This window comes from Mya arenaria, chromosome 14, assembly GCF_026914265.1.
Source record: "Mya arenaria isolate MELC-2E11 chromosome 14, ASM2691426v1".
NCBI lineage: Eukaryota > Metazoa > Mollusca > Bivalvia > Myida > Myidae > Mya > Mya arenaria.
This window is the reverse complement of record NC_069135.1, coordinates 58,904,368-58,922,652: the sequence shown is the minus strand read 5'-3', so window position 1 is coordinate 58,922,652 and position 18,285 is coordinate 58,904,368. Positions and strand designations below refer to the sequence as shown.

At 37.8% G+C, this 18,285-nt stretch overlaps 1 pseudogene; it reads right to left on the bottom strand.

The window, feature by feature from the left end:
• LOC128216317 (PR domain zinc finger protein 14-like) lies at positions 1-17,565 on the bottom strand (annotated as a pseudogene).
• Between the last annotated feature and the right edge of the window lie 720 nt (positions 17,566-18,285).

Below are 18,285 nucleotides of genomic sequence, written 5' to 3'. Positions count from 1 at the left end.
TTAATTGAAATCTCTGTAATTTGACCAGTAAAACTGCAATTCGTCGAAGTAGCAACCAAATATCCCACTGACATACTCCAGCCTTCCACCCTCCAGGTATCTGGGTGACGTCACGGGTACGCCACATGTTTCCAGCTGGCGCTTGTTTGTTGTGAATGTGACGCTAGGCCAGCGTGAGCCCGTAAACGCCGCGTGTTGTATCCATTCGTCCTCTCCAAACTCGTGCGCTGGCGTCCACGTTTGGTTTTCCGAACAGGCAGGGTTCCAGAATCCTCTCTGAACTGACCACACGCCATTATACTGGATCTTAAAGGCAAGCAGGTACTTGCCGCAGAGCATCTGTATTGCGGTGATCCGGCCATCATTCCAGGCGACAGAGTCATTGAATTTGACGAGATTGGGGTTGCCGGGGTCACCGCCGAATAGATGACCCCCTGTGATAGTATGCAACGAACCGTCTGGAAAAGAAATTGGATTATGACTATTGTAAGATAAATGCAGCGATAGTTAGAAATGAAGGACCAAAATATATTTCACCGAATATATATTAAGTGCACCGACGCCCTCGAAGAATTTGCGCAATGTTAATACTATACACGGCCTTCTGGTGGCGTCTAGTTATAAAGATGGCGGACGCTATCAGTTTACGTATTTTTATAAAAACTGTTATTGCATCCTCTTTTCTAATCTGAGCACCTCGGCAATGTTCCTTCCGAAACAACATCGGATGTAAATGGACATTACAATTATTTTCATTTAACTACGCTGCAAGTAATTCGCGTAGTAATTTTTTCTCGTGCTATATTTGGGAGTGTTTTCTTTTATGTTCATCTGTAAATGAAGTCCCATACCGGAACGGTCACAAGAAGGCGGGGCTTAACCGAGCAATAACTATCATGCGAATTCATAGAAACGTTCTTCACGTAAACTTATGCTAGTGAGTAAATTACCACTGACAACATGGTACATAACTGTTATTATTTAACAGCCACTGCCGCTGAGTCGGAACGGTCACAAGAAGGCGGGGGTTTAACTGTGCAATAACTTTCATGCGGATATATAGAAAGTTTTTTTTTCACGAAAACTAACGCTAGTTAGTAAATTGTACCATTGACAACATGGTTCATAACAGTTACTTCAGCCACTACCCGCTGCATCGAAACGGTCACAAGAAGGCGGAGGTTTAACTGTGCAATAACGTTCATGCGGATATATAGAAAGTTTTTTTTTCACGAAAACTAACGCAAGTTTGTAAATTGTACCATTAACAACATGGTTCATAACAGTTACTTCAGCCACTAACCGCTGAATCGAAACGGTAACAAGAAGGCGGTGGTTTCACTGTGCAATAACTTTCATGCGGATATATAGAAAGGTTTTTTCACGAAAACTAACGCTAGTTAGTAAATTGTACCATTGACAACATGGTTCATAACAGTTACTTCAGCCACTAACCGCTGAATCGAAACGGTAACAAGAAGGCGGGGGTTTAACTGTGCAATAACTTTCATGCGGATATATAGAAAGTTTTTTCCACGAAAACTAACGCTAGTTAGTAAATTGTACCATTGACAACATGGTTCATTGCAGTTACTTCAGCCACTTCCCGCTGAATCGAAACGGTCACATGAAGGCCGGGCTTCACCGTGCTATAAGTAGCGTGCATGTTCATCACAACGTTATACAGTTTTATCTTGTTACTTGCAATCATTTTTATAACGTAACCGATTCTGCTGACTGTTTTAAAAATAAATTCAGATATTTGTTCTTTAAAACAAAGAAAAACAATACCCAGTAGTACAACCAAATAGTGTTGTCTAACCAACCCTCTTTTCTTTCATTTTAGATTGAGTTGATTCGCCAAAGAAATCATTTTGGTGATGCAGTAATAAACAAAACGTCCCAGTACATTGATAAGAAATAAGAGATGAAAAATGATGCTTATATGGGAAAAATAAACATAAGGCGATTTCGCTTTCGGAAATCATGTAGAATTTCAGTGTGATACTGTACGATACTTATCCCAGGTTAGTTGGTATTTACAACAGTTTTGCGCAGTGATTCTAAAAGGTCAAAGGTAATTTACATTTTAGTAAGAACTTGACACCGCCGCTGATAAAGGAGTTACTCAAACGGACGAAATAAATACACTTTTAGAATGATAACATTGCGAAAAATATACAAATTTAATGAAAATGGACACAACTATACATTTACAATACAATTAGTTTTTTTATTTTGAGCTTGAAAAACATTACAAGTAGAATGTATTTGTAGGCGAAACTTGGGCGTATCGTACCATGAACGTCTCATACCCAGTTATCTTGTGGACGTTTCGTACCAATCATATCTAGAGTTTTAGACATATTCGTACCCATTAAGAAATTTAATTAGGATGTCCCTAGCCACTGTCGTATTTACTTTGAACTTTACACTAGCGGATCCAGGGAGGGAGCTAAAATCGCCCAATTTACTTTTTATTACAATAAATGAGAATAAGAGTAGAGAAATGCGCCAAAAATGCACCATTTCGGACTAGATATGGTTAAAATTTTCTTGAGGGAGTAGCCCCCCCCCCCCCCTCCCCTGTCAACACTTTAAATTAAATTAATTTTGTTGCTTAGGGAGGGGCGCAAGTCAAAATGTTACGATCCCTAAGTTACACCCCTCCAACATAAAATCCTGGATCCGCCCTGCATTTCATGCTATTTGGTCTTAAATGACTTGTCCCCTCAGTCTAAGTGCTCAACATGTTTAATTTAGTGAAAGCAACTAGACAATATGACGTCTTACAATGCCATCTTGCCAACCCTCCCCTGCAGTACTTTTAGTGCTTTGATTTTTATACCAACCAGGAGTGCAATCGAAGTTAGTCTCAGACCATTGTCCATCCTGCTGACAGACTGCGGTATTCGTTGTCGCAGGGGACATAATCGTGTTCTCTGCACACGTGAACTTGATACGCCGTCCTATGTTGAACATGTTTCCCGATATTGAAGAGTTGTCTGGTACAGTTGGCATCCCACAGTCTACAATTAAAACAAAACAATATAAACTTCAGGGATAAGCTCAGTAGCCTTAAATCTAACCAAGATACTAGTTTAAAGGTCACATAGGGTTGTATTCATAAACAAATCATTTCCTAACTGAAGTCATTTTCTTATGTAAAGTATCTCTTTAATCATATGATACAATAATTAATTGCTTTCTGAATGTAAAAATTTAGACTTAAATACGCTAATTATTAAGCGCTCTCTGACGTCACGCTTTTCCCATAATTCTTTGTTTTTGTGTGTTCCGTCTTCATGATTTGAGCTTCTAAGATAATTAAAGTATTTTCATTGACTCTATTGAAAATGCATACTATTCAACAGATCATGTTGCTGTCTCATATGCGTTTCCCCGTTTATAAATAGCGCATAAAGGTTTCCCAGGATAAATCCTATCTGTTAATGAATACAGCTAAATACACTGATGCTATTTTTAAACTTACTAGGATTTACACGGTAGACAACCCCAGTACATTTCGATTCGGAAAACTGCAAAAAAATGCAAAAACTGCGTAAGATGTGTGGTATGCGATGTTATATATCAGTAAGCAATATCTAATGCGTTGTGCAAAACGATGTCAGGTTTTCGTCAATTTTCATTTTTTTTCTTGCATTTGTATCATCAAGGTGTCTAGATCCTTTAACAGCAGTTTATTACTATTAAACTATCATCAGTTGTAAAGGTAACCGCGTTTTGCACTGTCAGTATAAACCAATGACGAACTCACCGGTGGTTAAACCAGTTTGTAAGCGCTCATCCACAAACTTCGAACATTTTCATACGCTCAACATACATTTCAAGGTTGACCATGCTCTAGTGGTTAAAGGGACTGTACACCAGATTGGCACCAAAATTATTTTTTTCTGTAACGAATCTCAGGACAATTATTTAACTGAATGTGCTACGTTTTGATATCATAATTGTAAAAAAAGTACCAAAATGAAAAGAAAATTTGTGTTGGAGACCGGGTTCGAACCCGTGTCGCCAAAATAGCATTCAAGCGTCGTATTCACTGAACATTGACGGCTTCCTATAATCGGGTGACATAATTAAGCTATACACCTAACTCGGTAATATCACGTGATAACACCGACTAGCCAATCACGCATAAGGAATGAATTCTACTTGGTAGACATACCCAGTAATCTTTTTTAATGAAAAAATACGAAATAACTGCTAAACTTAAATAAATTGTAAACTATGTATTACTTCAATTAGTAGGTTTCAATGCATTGTACACATTAATTCCAAGTTTATGACAGTTTTCGACAATTTTCTTTTTTTTCGTGCAAATTGATCATCTGGTGCACAGTTGTGTTAAGGTGTAAGATTCACATAAAAAGGATCTTATGTCGGTTCCATTTCATGGCACCTTGACGCCAAAAGTCGGTCTGATAACTTGTAAACAATAGATTGTATAAATTTTTAAAATATTTAATATATTTTTTGTTTTTTATGAATTGTGTATCATAGAGTACAAGAACACATTCTTTTAATAATTCTCAGTCCAAGAGATCACCAAAGGGACCGAATCGCTCGAATCAGATAGCTCGACTGTCCAAAAATACCATACAGATACCAGGTAACTGTGGGCATGACCACTGAGCAATGTGACACCGACAATGACGACACCGCGGCGAAGCGACGACTACGACGGCACAGTGACCAAGAATATCATGGACGACTACGACGACACTGTAACCAATGATTGCATGTACGACTACGGCGACACTGTGACCAATGTTTGTAAGTACGACTACGACGACACTGTGACCAATGATAGCATGTACGACTTCGACGACACTTCAACCAATGATAGCAAGTACGACTACGACGACACCGTGACAAAGGCTTTCAGGCGCGGCTACGAAAGAAATCGAAAACACGTAATAAGTTATTACTTTGTGACTGTTTATTCGGCGTTACTTGTTTTATGTGATTACCATTGTGGTGTAGATGTTTTTAACATTGAATCAAACTTACCAGATGGCAGGCAATCCACTGGAGCCACCGACTCATCGCAACGGTCTATGTCCGAGCATCCGTCGCACGGTGTGTTTGGCTGAAAAAACGACAGTATTTGTAGAACATATTTGAACATTTATGATATGGACATTATGAGAAATTGCAAATATATAGTTATGTTATGTATATTTACAATATGATAAATGTGTGGCCTTTGTCTTGGCATTTCTGTGCCTTTTGATAAGCATTAAGAGCATAGTCGATCGTCACATAGTAATAATATGGAATTTAAAAAAAATCTAAAATGTTTACTTAATTTTTTTTATTATATAATATATAAATTTAGACGCAACACTTAAAACGCGAATTGAAGATGTTTGAAAATTACGAACAATTCCCCGCTAAAATACGTTAAATACCGGTTGCCATGGAAATTTTGTGGATGCAAAAATCAAAAGTGACAGTAAATTTTCCACAACAAAATATTTTCGATTCATATAAATATGCGTTCGCACCGAATTATCGTTTAAAAGAACAAAAAAAAGATACTAAATTCTGAGTGCTAAGTGCGAAATACTTTAACTAAGTGGACATTTGCTTAATGGTTTTTGGTTGCCAAAGCTCTTTAGTCCTACTCCCAAATAAGATTCAACACAATTAATACTATTTTGTTTAAATATACCAAAAAGAATGAATAAATGTCGAAAACAGTGGTTCTTGTCAAGGATGAGTTTAATTTGAAAGAAATGCGCAGAACACAAGGTATTACCTTTCAGACGATAGTATATCACAGTTAATCTTTTAGCACTCACCAATCATTTAATATTTTTGCGTGTTCAGCTATTAAATACACGGTTACAGTCTTGTTATCAGTAATTAATATTTTCCACAAATGCATTATTTCGTAGTAGATTATCGCTCAAAATTTAATTTTGTTATAATGGAGTATGTGTTTATTTTGAATACGAGTGTCACTTTAATGATTAAATGCGATTTCATCCCGCGATCCCATTGTCTGAGATATGAGCCTCAATGCTAAATATCCTTCATTCGGAACACCTCGGCCATTTTCCATTGAAAACAACCTCGGATGTATACCGGTACATAAGTAGAAGTAGTTCGCAAAAAAATGAATAATAGTATAAATCAATTGCAGTGTTTTAAGTTTTAAGGTGAACTTTGTGGGGTTTTTTTATTTTTAATTGATGAAAGTGAAGTATGTTATTTTATCAATAAATAAGATTCCAAAGAGTAAAATCCTTATGTTTAACTGCTTAGTTGAATTATCATGCGATCTACTTGCAGCGTAGTTAAATGTTAAAATTTCTGACATTGTAAACAGTCTATATACATTCGAGGTTGTTTTCGATGGAAATTGACCGAGGACATCCGAATGAAATAGTATTATGATTGAAAGTATACATACGCGAGGAAGATCTTCTTTCTTGGCGTAAATATATCCGGCCTCTCGGGCGACTGACAAAGACGGTGTTGTGACACTGTAGTAAATAACAGAACACAAGTGGAATCGTCGTTGGTAGTTGACATAACTGCAGCCAGGCGACGACGCGCATTCATCGGTACAGGCTTTGCTAGAAATATCCAGTAAAACTCTTCGGGTAAATAACAATGTGTTTGGTTGTTCTTGCAAAATCACTTTCCTCGATTTGTACAGTGTACTCGAACACGCTGAAAAAATCATCCACATAAGTAGAAGTAGAAATGTCACATATATACGCGACATTCTGCAGGCTGTATTTCGCGGAACTCATTCAATAATTAAACGTTGCTAAATATTTGCTCTGAAAAGGTTTGAACCGGAAACAATTATTTGAATATAGATCGAGGAAGCGGGAAGGCTTGTTGAACTGGCGGTAGACGCTTTCATTCCACGGGATGGTCAATATGATATTCCACTAGGTATTATTTACCTACCTCTTAAACTAAATGACTTTTAAAGTGGATCTATTATTTTAAAATGAAAGCATTTATTTGAGACAAAAATGAAAGTCAACAATGAATCGCTCTATTCAACCGGCATGCTCAGAATTATAAATGGCCGATGGAAAACTAACCCTAAACTGGATGAGCAACACCATCACCTAATGATAACTATGAGCAACACCACCACCTAATGATAACTTTGAGCAGCACCACCACCTAATGATAACTATGAACAACACCACCACCTAATGATAACTGTGAGCAACCAACACCACCACCTAATGATAACTATGAGCAAAACTACCACCTAATTATAACTTTGAGCAGCACTACCACCTAATGATAACTATGAACAACACCACCACCTAATGATAACTGTGAGCAACACCATCACCTTGTGATAACTATGAGCAACACCACCACCTAATGATAACTATGAGCAACACCATCACCTAATGATAACTATGATCAACACCACCACCTAATGATACCTATGAGCAATACCATCGCCTAATTATTACTTTGAACAACACTATCACCTAATGACAACTATAAGCAACACCACCACCTAATGATAACTATCAGCAACACCACCACCTAATGATGACTATGTGCAACAACACCATCTATTGATAACTATGAGCAACACCACTATCTAATGATAACTATGACCAACACCACCATATAATGATAACTATGACCAACGCCACCACCAAAAGCATTAATCAGCATTTTGTTGTTTATTGTCCTCACATACACATCATAGCCGGATTATCTTGAAGAATAACACAGATATTGTGATTATTGTATTCAGCAAAATGTTTATTTGTATATAAAGAGGAGCCAAATTAAAACAACCTAAAAGTTTCACAATAAATTTATTGAATAAATAGACATTGTCAACCAAGATAATACAATCATTTATTAACAAAAATGTATCTGTAAACCCATTATTTATAAATAACTTAAATTTCAAAAACAAAAACGAAAACAAAACAAAATAACCATCACATTTATGTACATTTATGTATTTATTTATCTAACAAGAAGAAAGTATTCATTTATTCAAACGAACTGCCATATGAAATTTGAGTTCGAATGGTTGTGAGTACGATTTGCCACAAATCGAGCACGTGCACATTCTGTCTCGTGCGTGCGTTCTTCTCACGTGACTGTCATGTGCCGCGTGGGATGCAAACGCTTTTCCACAATGCTTGCACTGGAAAGAGAAATAAAATCAATCAAACATTATAATACATCGTAAGATAAATATATTTTCTTTCTTTTTTTCTTAAAGGAACACTCTGCTATTCGTCAACACCTTAAAAAAAACAGTAACAATCGGTAAATTGACGTGAACGCGTTTTACCGGAGATCCTGAAACATTAAATCCGTCTGAAATGAGACGAAACCTAACATGTTTAACAAAGCTTAAACAATCTGACATAAATCAGCACTAAATTAACCTATCTGCCATAAGACAACACTAAACCCATCTGACAGAAGACAATACTAAACCCATCTGACTTAAGACAACACTAAACCCGTCTGCCATAAGACAACGCTTAACCCATTTGACATAAGACAACACTAAACCCATCTGACATAAGACAACACTAAACCCGTCTGACATAAAACAACACTTAACCCATCTGACATAAGACAGCTGACATAAGACAATACTAAACCCGTCTGACATAAAACCCATCTGACATAAAACAACACTTAACCGATCTGACATAAGACAACGCTCTACCCATCTGACATAAGACAACGCTCTACCCATCTGACATAAGACAACACGTAACCCGTCTGACATAAGACAACGCTCTGACAGTCTGACATAAGACAACGCTCTACCCATCTGACATAAGACAACACGTAACCCGTCTGACATAAGACAACGCTCTGACAGTCTGACATAATACAACGCTCTACCAATCTAACACGAGACAACACGTAACCCATCTGACATAAGACAACGCTCTACCCATCTGACATGAGACAACACGTAACCCGTCTGACATAAGACAACACTAAACCCGTCTGACATAAGACAACTCTTAACCCGTCTGACATAAGACAACGCTCTACCCATCTGACATGAGACAACACGTAACCCATCTGACATAAGACAACGCTCTACCAGTCTGACATAATAAAACGCTCTACCCATCTGACATGAGACAACACGTAACCCATCTGACATAAGACAACACTAAACCCGTCTGACATAAGACAACTCTTAACCCGTCTGACACAAGACAACACTCTACCCATCTGACATGAGACAACACTTCACCAGTCTGACATGAGACAACACTAAACAAAGCAGACATAAGACAAGACTTAACCCGTCTGACATAAGACAACACTAAACCCATCACACATGAAACAACACTAAACCCGTCTGACATAAAGCAACTCTAAACCTATCTGACATGAGACAATACTAAACCCGTCTGACATAAACCAACGCTGAACCCATTTGACATAAGACAGCACTAAACCCATCTAACATAAGACAACGCTAAACCCATCTGATTTAAGCCAACGCTTAAACCATCTGACATATGACAGCACTAAACCCATCTGACATAAGACAACACTAAACCCATCTGATTAAAGCCAACGCTAAACCCATCTGACATAAGACAGCACTAAACCCATCTGATTTAAGCCAACACTTAAACCATCTTACATAAGACAGCACTAAACCCATATGACATAAGACAGCACTAAACCCATCTGACATAAGACAACACTAAACCCATCTGATTAAAGCCAACGCTAAACCCATCTGACATAAGACAGCACTAAACCCATCTGACATAAGAAAACACTAAATTCGTCTGACATAAAACAGCACTAAACCCGTCTGACATAAACCAAAGCTTAACCCATCTGACATAAAACAAGGCTAAATCCATCAGACATAATAAAGCACTAAACCCATCTGACATAAGACAGCACTAAACACGTCTGACATAAGACAGCACTAAACCCGTCTGACATAAACAAACGCTAAACCCATCTGACATAAACCAAGGCTAAACCTATCTGAAATAAACCAACGCTAAACCCATCTGATATAAGACAGCACTTAACCCATCTGACATACACCAACGCTAAACCCATTACACAAAATACAACGCTAAGCCATCTGACATAAGAAAAAACACAACCCATCTGACATAAGACAAGACTTAGCCCATCTGATATAAGACAACACTAAACTCATCTGACATAAGACAGCACAAAACCAGTCTGAATTAGATATTATCTAACCTTGAATGGTTTCTCCCCCGAGTGTTGGCGAATGTGCGTCCTGAGGATGCTGGAGGCTGTGAACGCCTTGTTACAATACACGCACTTGTACGGCCGCTACCCGCTATGTACCTGCAGCATAAATACTTTTTATACAACACCATTAACAACAGCAGCAACAAAAACGACAATGACAACAAAATCGACAATAAAAGTAACAGCAGCAGTAATAGCAACAACTAAATTGTCGTCTTTATATTCGTTGTCGCCTTTATCGTCATCCTCATTAGCAGAAGCAGCAACAACAGTCGTCGTAAGCCACTTTGATCATCATCATCATCATCATCATCATCATCATCATCATCATCATCATCAGCACCACCACCACCACCACCACCACCACCACCACCATCATATCAGCGTCGTCGACGTTGTCGTCGTCGTCATTGTCATAAGTTTCCTTGTCCTCCTCGTCCTCCTCCTCATCATCAGCAGCATCAGCAGCAGCATCAGCAGCGTCGTAGCAGTCTTGGTCGTATACATCGTCAGTCATTATCTTTGATTCGTTTTCATATAACAATAAATATTGCAAATATATTAACATCCCGAAATGGAACCTACCCTCATATGCTTGTTAAGACTTGATGACTGACTAAAACTCTTGTTGCAGACGACACATTTGTGGGGTCGATGCTTTTCGTGCACGTGCAGAATGTGGATCCGCAGACGATCTCGTTTCTCGAACGATCTGAAATGAAAACAAAGATAAAGAAACATATTATATAATAGTATTTAAAATAACTGTTATGACTGGTATTCACCAGCAAATGCAAGTGTTGTAGAACGATTAAAATTGTTTATCCATTCACATAACAATTACAGTCGAACCCCGTTGGCTCGAACTCCCAAAGACCAGCGAATTTACCTCGAACCTCGGAAGATTCGAGCCAAGCTGGAATACATACGTTCAGCCTAATGGAATCGGTCGTATACATTCACTTCGAGCCAACGAAAAATTCGAGCCAAGCGAGTTCGACCCAACGGGGTTCGACTGTATAATATATATGTCATGTTTTACGCAATGATTTTCCAATACAAGAATCTATCGTGTGTATATGTGTATATGTTATTAAGAATAATAAGCGGGACTTTCCAAGGGATGTCTTGCACCTCGGCACCGGAGATATCTTGGTCATCGGGACGCTTAAACTCCGGAGTGCGTCTAGAATTATGATTAAATGAGGCTATTATAGCACCAACCTTGTACACAGATGGCAGGGGACCTTCCGGTCGCCCTGGTCCACACAACGGGTGTACTTGAGGTGCTTGTCACGGTAGTAGCAGTAGGCGAACACCTTCCCGCACCGCTCACACGGGTAACCCTCAGAATCTGTGACAGGGAGACAGCTATGGTTTTAGTTCATTCAAACGAAGTTGTCTCCGAACAGAAAATCTCGTTCAAAAGGAAACACAGTTGAACAGTTTTGTTGAAATAGTTTTATAACAATTGGTTCATTGCGTGACAACCTACACTGTCGTGGAAGGGAGGTAACTGCAGCGTGCTTTAATTAAAAACATGCCTAATTAATTACCGTTCGACACACCTCGGCCATTTTTCATCGAAAACAACCTCGATTGTATGCCGGTACATCATTAGAAGTAGTTAGTTAAATTTTGAATAAAATATTAATTAATTGTACAGGTTTTAACGTGTAATTTGTATTAATGAATTTAAATTGATTGCAAATAAAGTGTTTTATTGCATAACTGATTAAGATACCTAAGACTTAAATTAATTTAGTTTATAACTGCTAAATTGAAATGACTACTATATAATTTGATGCTTAGTTAAATGTAAAGATTGGACATTGTTAATCGTCCATATACATCCGACTTTGTTTTCGATGGAAAATGGCCGAGGTGCTCCGATTGTTTTTATAATTATATCATATTTTGACTGTGCCCTTTTAACACCACATTTTAATAGCGTATTTTCATCTTGGCCATTTTCCATCGAAAACATTCTCAGATGGTTATGTACGGTTAATAATGTCAAAAATCTTTACATTTAACTACGCTGCAAGTAGAGCGCGTAGTATTTTCATTTTAGCAGTTAAACTCTTAATCTTAATAGTATATTAAACAAAACACTTCACTGGCAATCAATCAAATTTAATAATAGAAAGTACACGTTAAAACAGTACAATTAATTAATATATTATTTAAAATTTTACGAACTACTTCTACTGATGTACCGGTATACATCCGCGGTTGTTTTCGATTGAAAATGGCCGAGGTGTTCCGAATGATTGGTAACCGCATACACCTTTCTTTATAATAGCCGAATATCGTAATACCCGTATCATTCTGTACACGTACCGTCTGCCTCCTGCCGTGACTCACTTCCAGTGGCCTCCTTTGGGGCGACAGGGACGCCCATGAACTGCAAATAGCTGTCTCCGTACCATACCAGAAGTTCGCTGTCCCGGGGAATATCTCTGCACGCCTCGTAGTAAACGTCGCCTTCGACCTGCATTGTTCATGTACGCATGAGTACGGGAATAATGTATTCATGAACAACTTCAATAGTTGCCCCGTACCACGTCCAATTTTACATTCTTTTATCGATAATCCTCCAGGCACGGCAATACTTGTACATGTATAAAGTTTTTATAGAACAGCACGTGCTAATTAATCAGGGGTGGATCCAGAATTTGACATTAGATGGAGCATGACCTAAGAGGCACGCACGGGAAGGGGAAGGAATGCTCCCTCACCCCGGAACCGAAAGATATATGCTTCTTATTCGTATGCTTCTTATTCGTGATGTAGGTTTTGCTAGTTTAAATATACGGGGGGGGGGGGGGGGGGGGGGGCGTGATTCAACAATCATTTAGGGGATTTTGCTTTTGCTCAAAATAGAGAACAAAGATTATACGCAAGTGTTGATGTCAAAATGTAAAGCTTACGTTGACCAGACCGACACATAATGTATGTCCCATTTTAAATCCAAATTCATGGTATCATATATGATCACATACATTAACTTGATCAAGAACGGCAGACTGGTGAGTATGTGTGCGTGTGCGCGTGTGTGTGTATGCGTGCGTGCGTGCGTGCGTGAGTGAGTGAGTGAGTGCGTGTATTGTTTGTATGATTTTACTGCTTCAACTCAAATTTACTGACTGTTTATATTATGATAAACGCTATTTAAACACGCACCTGCAAGGCCACGAGATTCTGTTCCTGCGAGTAGCGCGCGCAGTTTACGAACGCCATCCAGTTACCAGCGTTACGTCGCCCGTCGATAAAGTGGCTCAGACGTCCATCCTGAAATATCTGACGTCAGTACAGTCACGTCATATTAGGAATCGCAACTGAATAGTATACAACTTGGTACATAGGCTTAGTGGATACTATTTAGTCGTAAAGGTATTGTGGTAGCTTTTTTATCACAATTTAGAGAAATAGTATGATGATTAGAGAAAGGGATTAGTTTAAAGCTGCACTCTCACAGATTGGACGTTTTGACAAGTTTTATTTTTAGTTTTTTTGTTGTCTTGGAACAAGCCAATTTTTGCGAAAATCTATGGAAATCAGTTATATTAGACTGCTGACAATAATTAAATCTCAGGTTTTTATATTTAAGTTTAAAAATTGATGTTTTTATGCATTTTTCTTAAAGCTGCACTCTCACAGATTTACCATTTTTACATTTTTTTTTAAATTTTTTGTCTTGGAAATATAAAAATCTGCGATCTGATCTTTTGTCAGCAGTCTTATATCACAGGGTTTCATGGATTTTCGCAAAAAATAGCTCGTCCAAAGACAAAAAATAAAAAAAAGTTGTCAAAACGTTCAATCTGTGAGAGTGCAGCTTTAACCATAAAACATTAATTTTTAAATTAAAATATGAAAATTTACGATCTGATTTTTGTCAGCAATCTAATTTCATTGGTTTGCAGATATTTACGCGAAAATTTGCTCTTTCCAAGACAAAAAATACAAAAAGTTGTAAAATGGTATATCTGTGAGAGTGCAGCTTTAAAGCTGATACTTCTGTATTATTTAAGCTTGATTTTGAACTAAGTTTTTAGATGAGTTGAAACGTTCTCGATAATTTCATTTGTGAGAGCACAAGAGAACTCACACCTGGCTCGAACCCTAAACCTTTCTTGTGAGAGGCGGGTATCTTACCCACTATACCACCGAAACTTTATCTTGGCTTGTCCCATAGAACATGCATAGGACTTGAACGTTAAGTCTTTATAATACGTGTGCTTATAGTTTTCTGGTTAATGTACTTTGTGAAAATTGAAAGTTTCTGCCGTTTTCATATTCCTCCGCAATGTCTCGGATACTACGTTCATTGAATATAGCAGTAAGATAGAAAAATAGCAATGTTTTATTTGATGATTGAAGTTGAATGATAAAGTCGAACCCCGTTGGCTCGAACTCCCAGGGACCGGCCAAAATACCTCGACCCCGGAAAATTCGAGCCAAGCAGTATTGCTTTCCTTCAAGTATAATGAAATCGATCATTTACATCAATTCGAGCCAACAAGGAAATCGAGTCAAGTGAGTTCGAGCCAACGGGATTGCATCATAACATCCCAAGAACAGATAGAATTTGTACGTTTTGCAACGAATATCACTTTCGGGTGATTTGCCCAAAAATGAATAATACAATTCAAAGTGACACGCTTATTTAAAATCAATACATACACATGAATGAAAATTGTAAATCATGAGTGAAAGACCTTTAACTATTAACTAAATAATGCATTTATGGAAAATATTAATTACTGATAACATTAGTGTAACCGTGTATTTAAAATGTGAAATCTCACAATTATTAAATGGTTGGTGAGTGCTAAAAGGGTTCACCGTGATCTACTATCGTATCATAAGGTAGAAATACCGTGTTGTCTGCTCCTTCCAAATTAAACTCGGCATCGTTCATAATAACCATTATTTTCGACATTCATTCATGCATTTTGGTAGATTAAAACACTTTTGTCAATTGTGGTAATTCTTATTTGGAAGTAAGAGTGCATCTTTAAGAAAAGAATAACTTAAATATTTTGTTTGCAATTAACCAACGAAACAACACTATGTTATGTTATGTTATGTTATGTTATTTTATGTTATGTTATGTTATGCTATGTTACGTCATGTCATGTCATGTCGTGTCATGTTATGTTATGTTATGTTATGTTATGTCATGTGTGTCACGTCATGTTATGTCATACTATGTTATGCTATGTCATGTTATGGTATCTAATGCTATTTAAGGCTCAATTAATAAGTTATAAAAGTTTGTAAAATATTATCAACGAACCTCCCACATGTGTGAAGTATCGTCCTGGGCCTTGACCTCACTGGTGTTAATCACGCGGCACTTAAAGGGGCCAAACCTGGTTCCCTTGGTGACGACAGTCTTGGAGCAGAAGACCCCGTATTGAGAGACGGCCCCTAGCTCTGTCTTCTTGATAGCCAGGCCTAATAAAAATCACCAAAATATAATGTCATGTTGAAAAATATGGAGAACCGTGTATTCTTTGAAATTCTCTTGAACATGTTTTCGATAACTTCAAGTCAACTATTCTAACTATGCAAACTATGCATTGAATACAGTAAAACCAACCCCGTTGGCCCGAAATCGCTTGGCTCGAATTCCTCGTTGGCTCGAACTGGATGTTAAGGATCTATTTCTATATACTTTAGGTAGCTCGAAAATTTTGAGGCTCGATCTATTTTCGCCTACCCCAGTTAGTTCGAGCAAACGGGGTTCGACTGTATTTCATAGTTCATACACAGAGATGTTGTTTTTGTTTTGTTTTCATTTGATTTTTAGTTATAAATCAAGATACATGTTAATGCATTTTATTTTATGACGTTTACATAAAATATTCGTTGAGAAATTAAATTATCAAAATAGATTGTAACAAAATACGTATAAGAACACATATGGGAAAATACCTTCTGGGAGTTCCAGACCCTTGACTTCGATGACGCGCGAGTCACGTGTTTCATTTGTGACGTCATCTTGCGTACCGGAAATAGACTGATGAGCGGAAGGCGGGTTGGAGCTTGACGATGGTTTCCGGTCGCCAAGACTTCTGTCGATCCCTGAAAATGAGTTAATTCGAAAATTGAAATTTTGCTTAAGTTAAAAATAAATAAATTGTTTATAGTAAACCCGGAAACGACTTATGATTGAGATCAGGCATTGAAAGAGCTAACACGTTTAAAAAGTATGTGGTACGTTACATTAAAGCACCATTCCACTGTATCACTCCTCCCCCCCCCCCACACACACAAACATGTCCGGTGAAAAGCGGGGACTTTGATTTTCGACTTTTGACATCCCGGGGACATTCAAGTGAGGCCTTTTCCCGGCTATATCGACACTGCGTGGCCACCTGGAAGGTAAAAACACGACCCATTTTCTCCGCTATTCCTCCCCGGTATACATCCCGGACCTGGAGGCCGTGGTTCCAATTGGCAGGTGCATAAACATTGATGTGCGTGAAGTTAGCACCGTAGCACCGTATCACCATATCACCGCGGCGATGCGGTGCTAGCACCGTATGGTGTTTCTAGCACAGTTTCGAATTAAAATTGGCCCTATATAAGAAACAGTCGGAACATAGGGCCTATTCAACAAAAACAATAGCTTTATATTTTTTAGAGACAGATATTGCCGAAATTTACATTCAATGCCTTATAGATAGAAATTTGCATCCCCGATTCGCATCTAACGATCAACAATCGAATCATCGCCGAACCATTGACTGCTACCGAACATCCGTATTAACATTTTGGATGCTATAATAGGTACAGGAGAGTAAACAGTGATTGCTTACAGGGGAAAAGAGAGTTGAGAGCCACTAACCCAACTCAGATGCGCCCAGGCCGGGGAATCGAACCTAATAGTTTGGTTAGGGTTTCATATTTTCGAAAATAAGTAGGGTAGGTAGATTTTTTTTTAATTTTATTTTTATTTTTATTATTAGGCTTTATATAAGAGTGTTATTTTCATCATAGGAGAATGGTGTTAAGGTAATCTTTTGTACAAAGCGTTCGTTTTTTAACTACATAATTATGCGATCGCACTTACTTTTTTATTTTACTTTATTTATTTGTTTTCATATTTTTACCAACTGACTGTAAAAATTGTGGGGTCGGCGCCTTTTTCGTAGGTAGGGTCGTGTAACCCGAACCAAATGTATGTTTTTAAGGCCTGGGGGATAATTTCAGAACATTGCTTGGTTGTCTGTAAATATTACGTTTTGCTAATTAATTACAGCACTTACAAACTACTTCAAATGACATGGTCCCGTTTAGTGAACTGTATTGTACATTTTTTTTTGAACTAAATTAAACTATACACTATCGCGAATTTTAATTTCGCAGTCGACATGCAATTACTCGAGGGGGGATTTGAGCTCGAATTGCCCGCATTGGGAGCTCCTCGGCCATTTTTTTTTTTATCGAAAACAGCCTCGGATGTATTTGGACGGTTTACAATGTCAGAAATCAGGTCTTTTAAGTCCGCTGCAAGTAAATCGCGTAGAAATGTAATTCATCAGTTAAACTTCATGACTTAATTATTGGGAATGCTAATTATGTTTACAATCAATCAATTTACTAAGATCAACAAATGCAAGCTTAAATACTACATTTAATTAATGATATATTCAAACTTTTACGAACTAAAAAAGTTCACATTGCAAATATGTCCCTCAGGTCGGATCTGGCCCCATTTCCAGGGTTCGCCGTTCTTATATATACATATATACTGACCGCTTTGAAAATATTCTTCTCTGAAAACGCAAGGCCCACTACCTTGATATTTGTGGTAATCGTGGTTGTCATGGATATGCGCGCAGTGATTCCGATTATGTTAATAGTCAAATCGGTATTTAAATAGTTCTTAGGAAAGTAAAACATCATATTTTGAAAGGTGCGTGAAAACTATTTTATTGTGACATTTGAAGCGAGAAATAATTAATTAGCGTTCTAAATATTGCCACAAAACAAGGTTTCCATGAT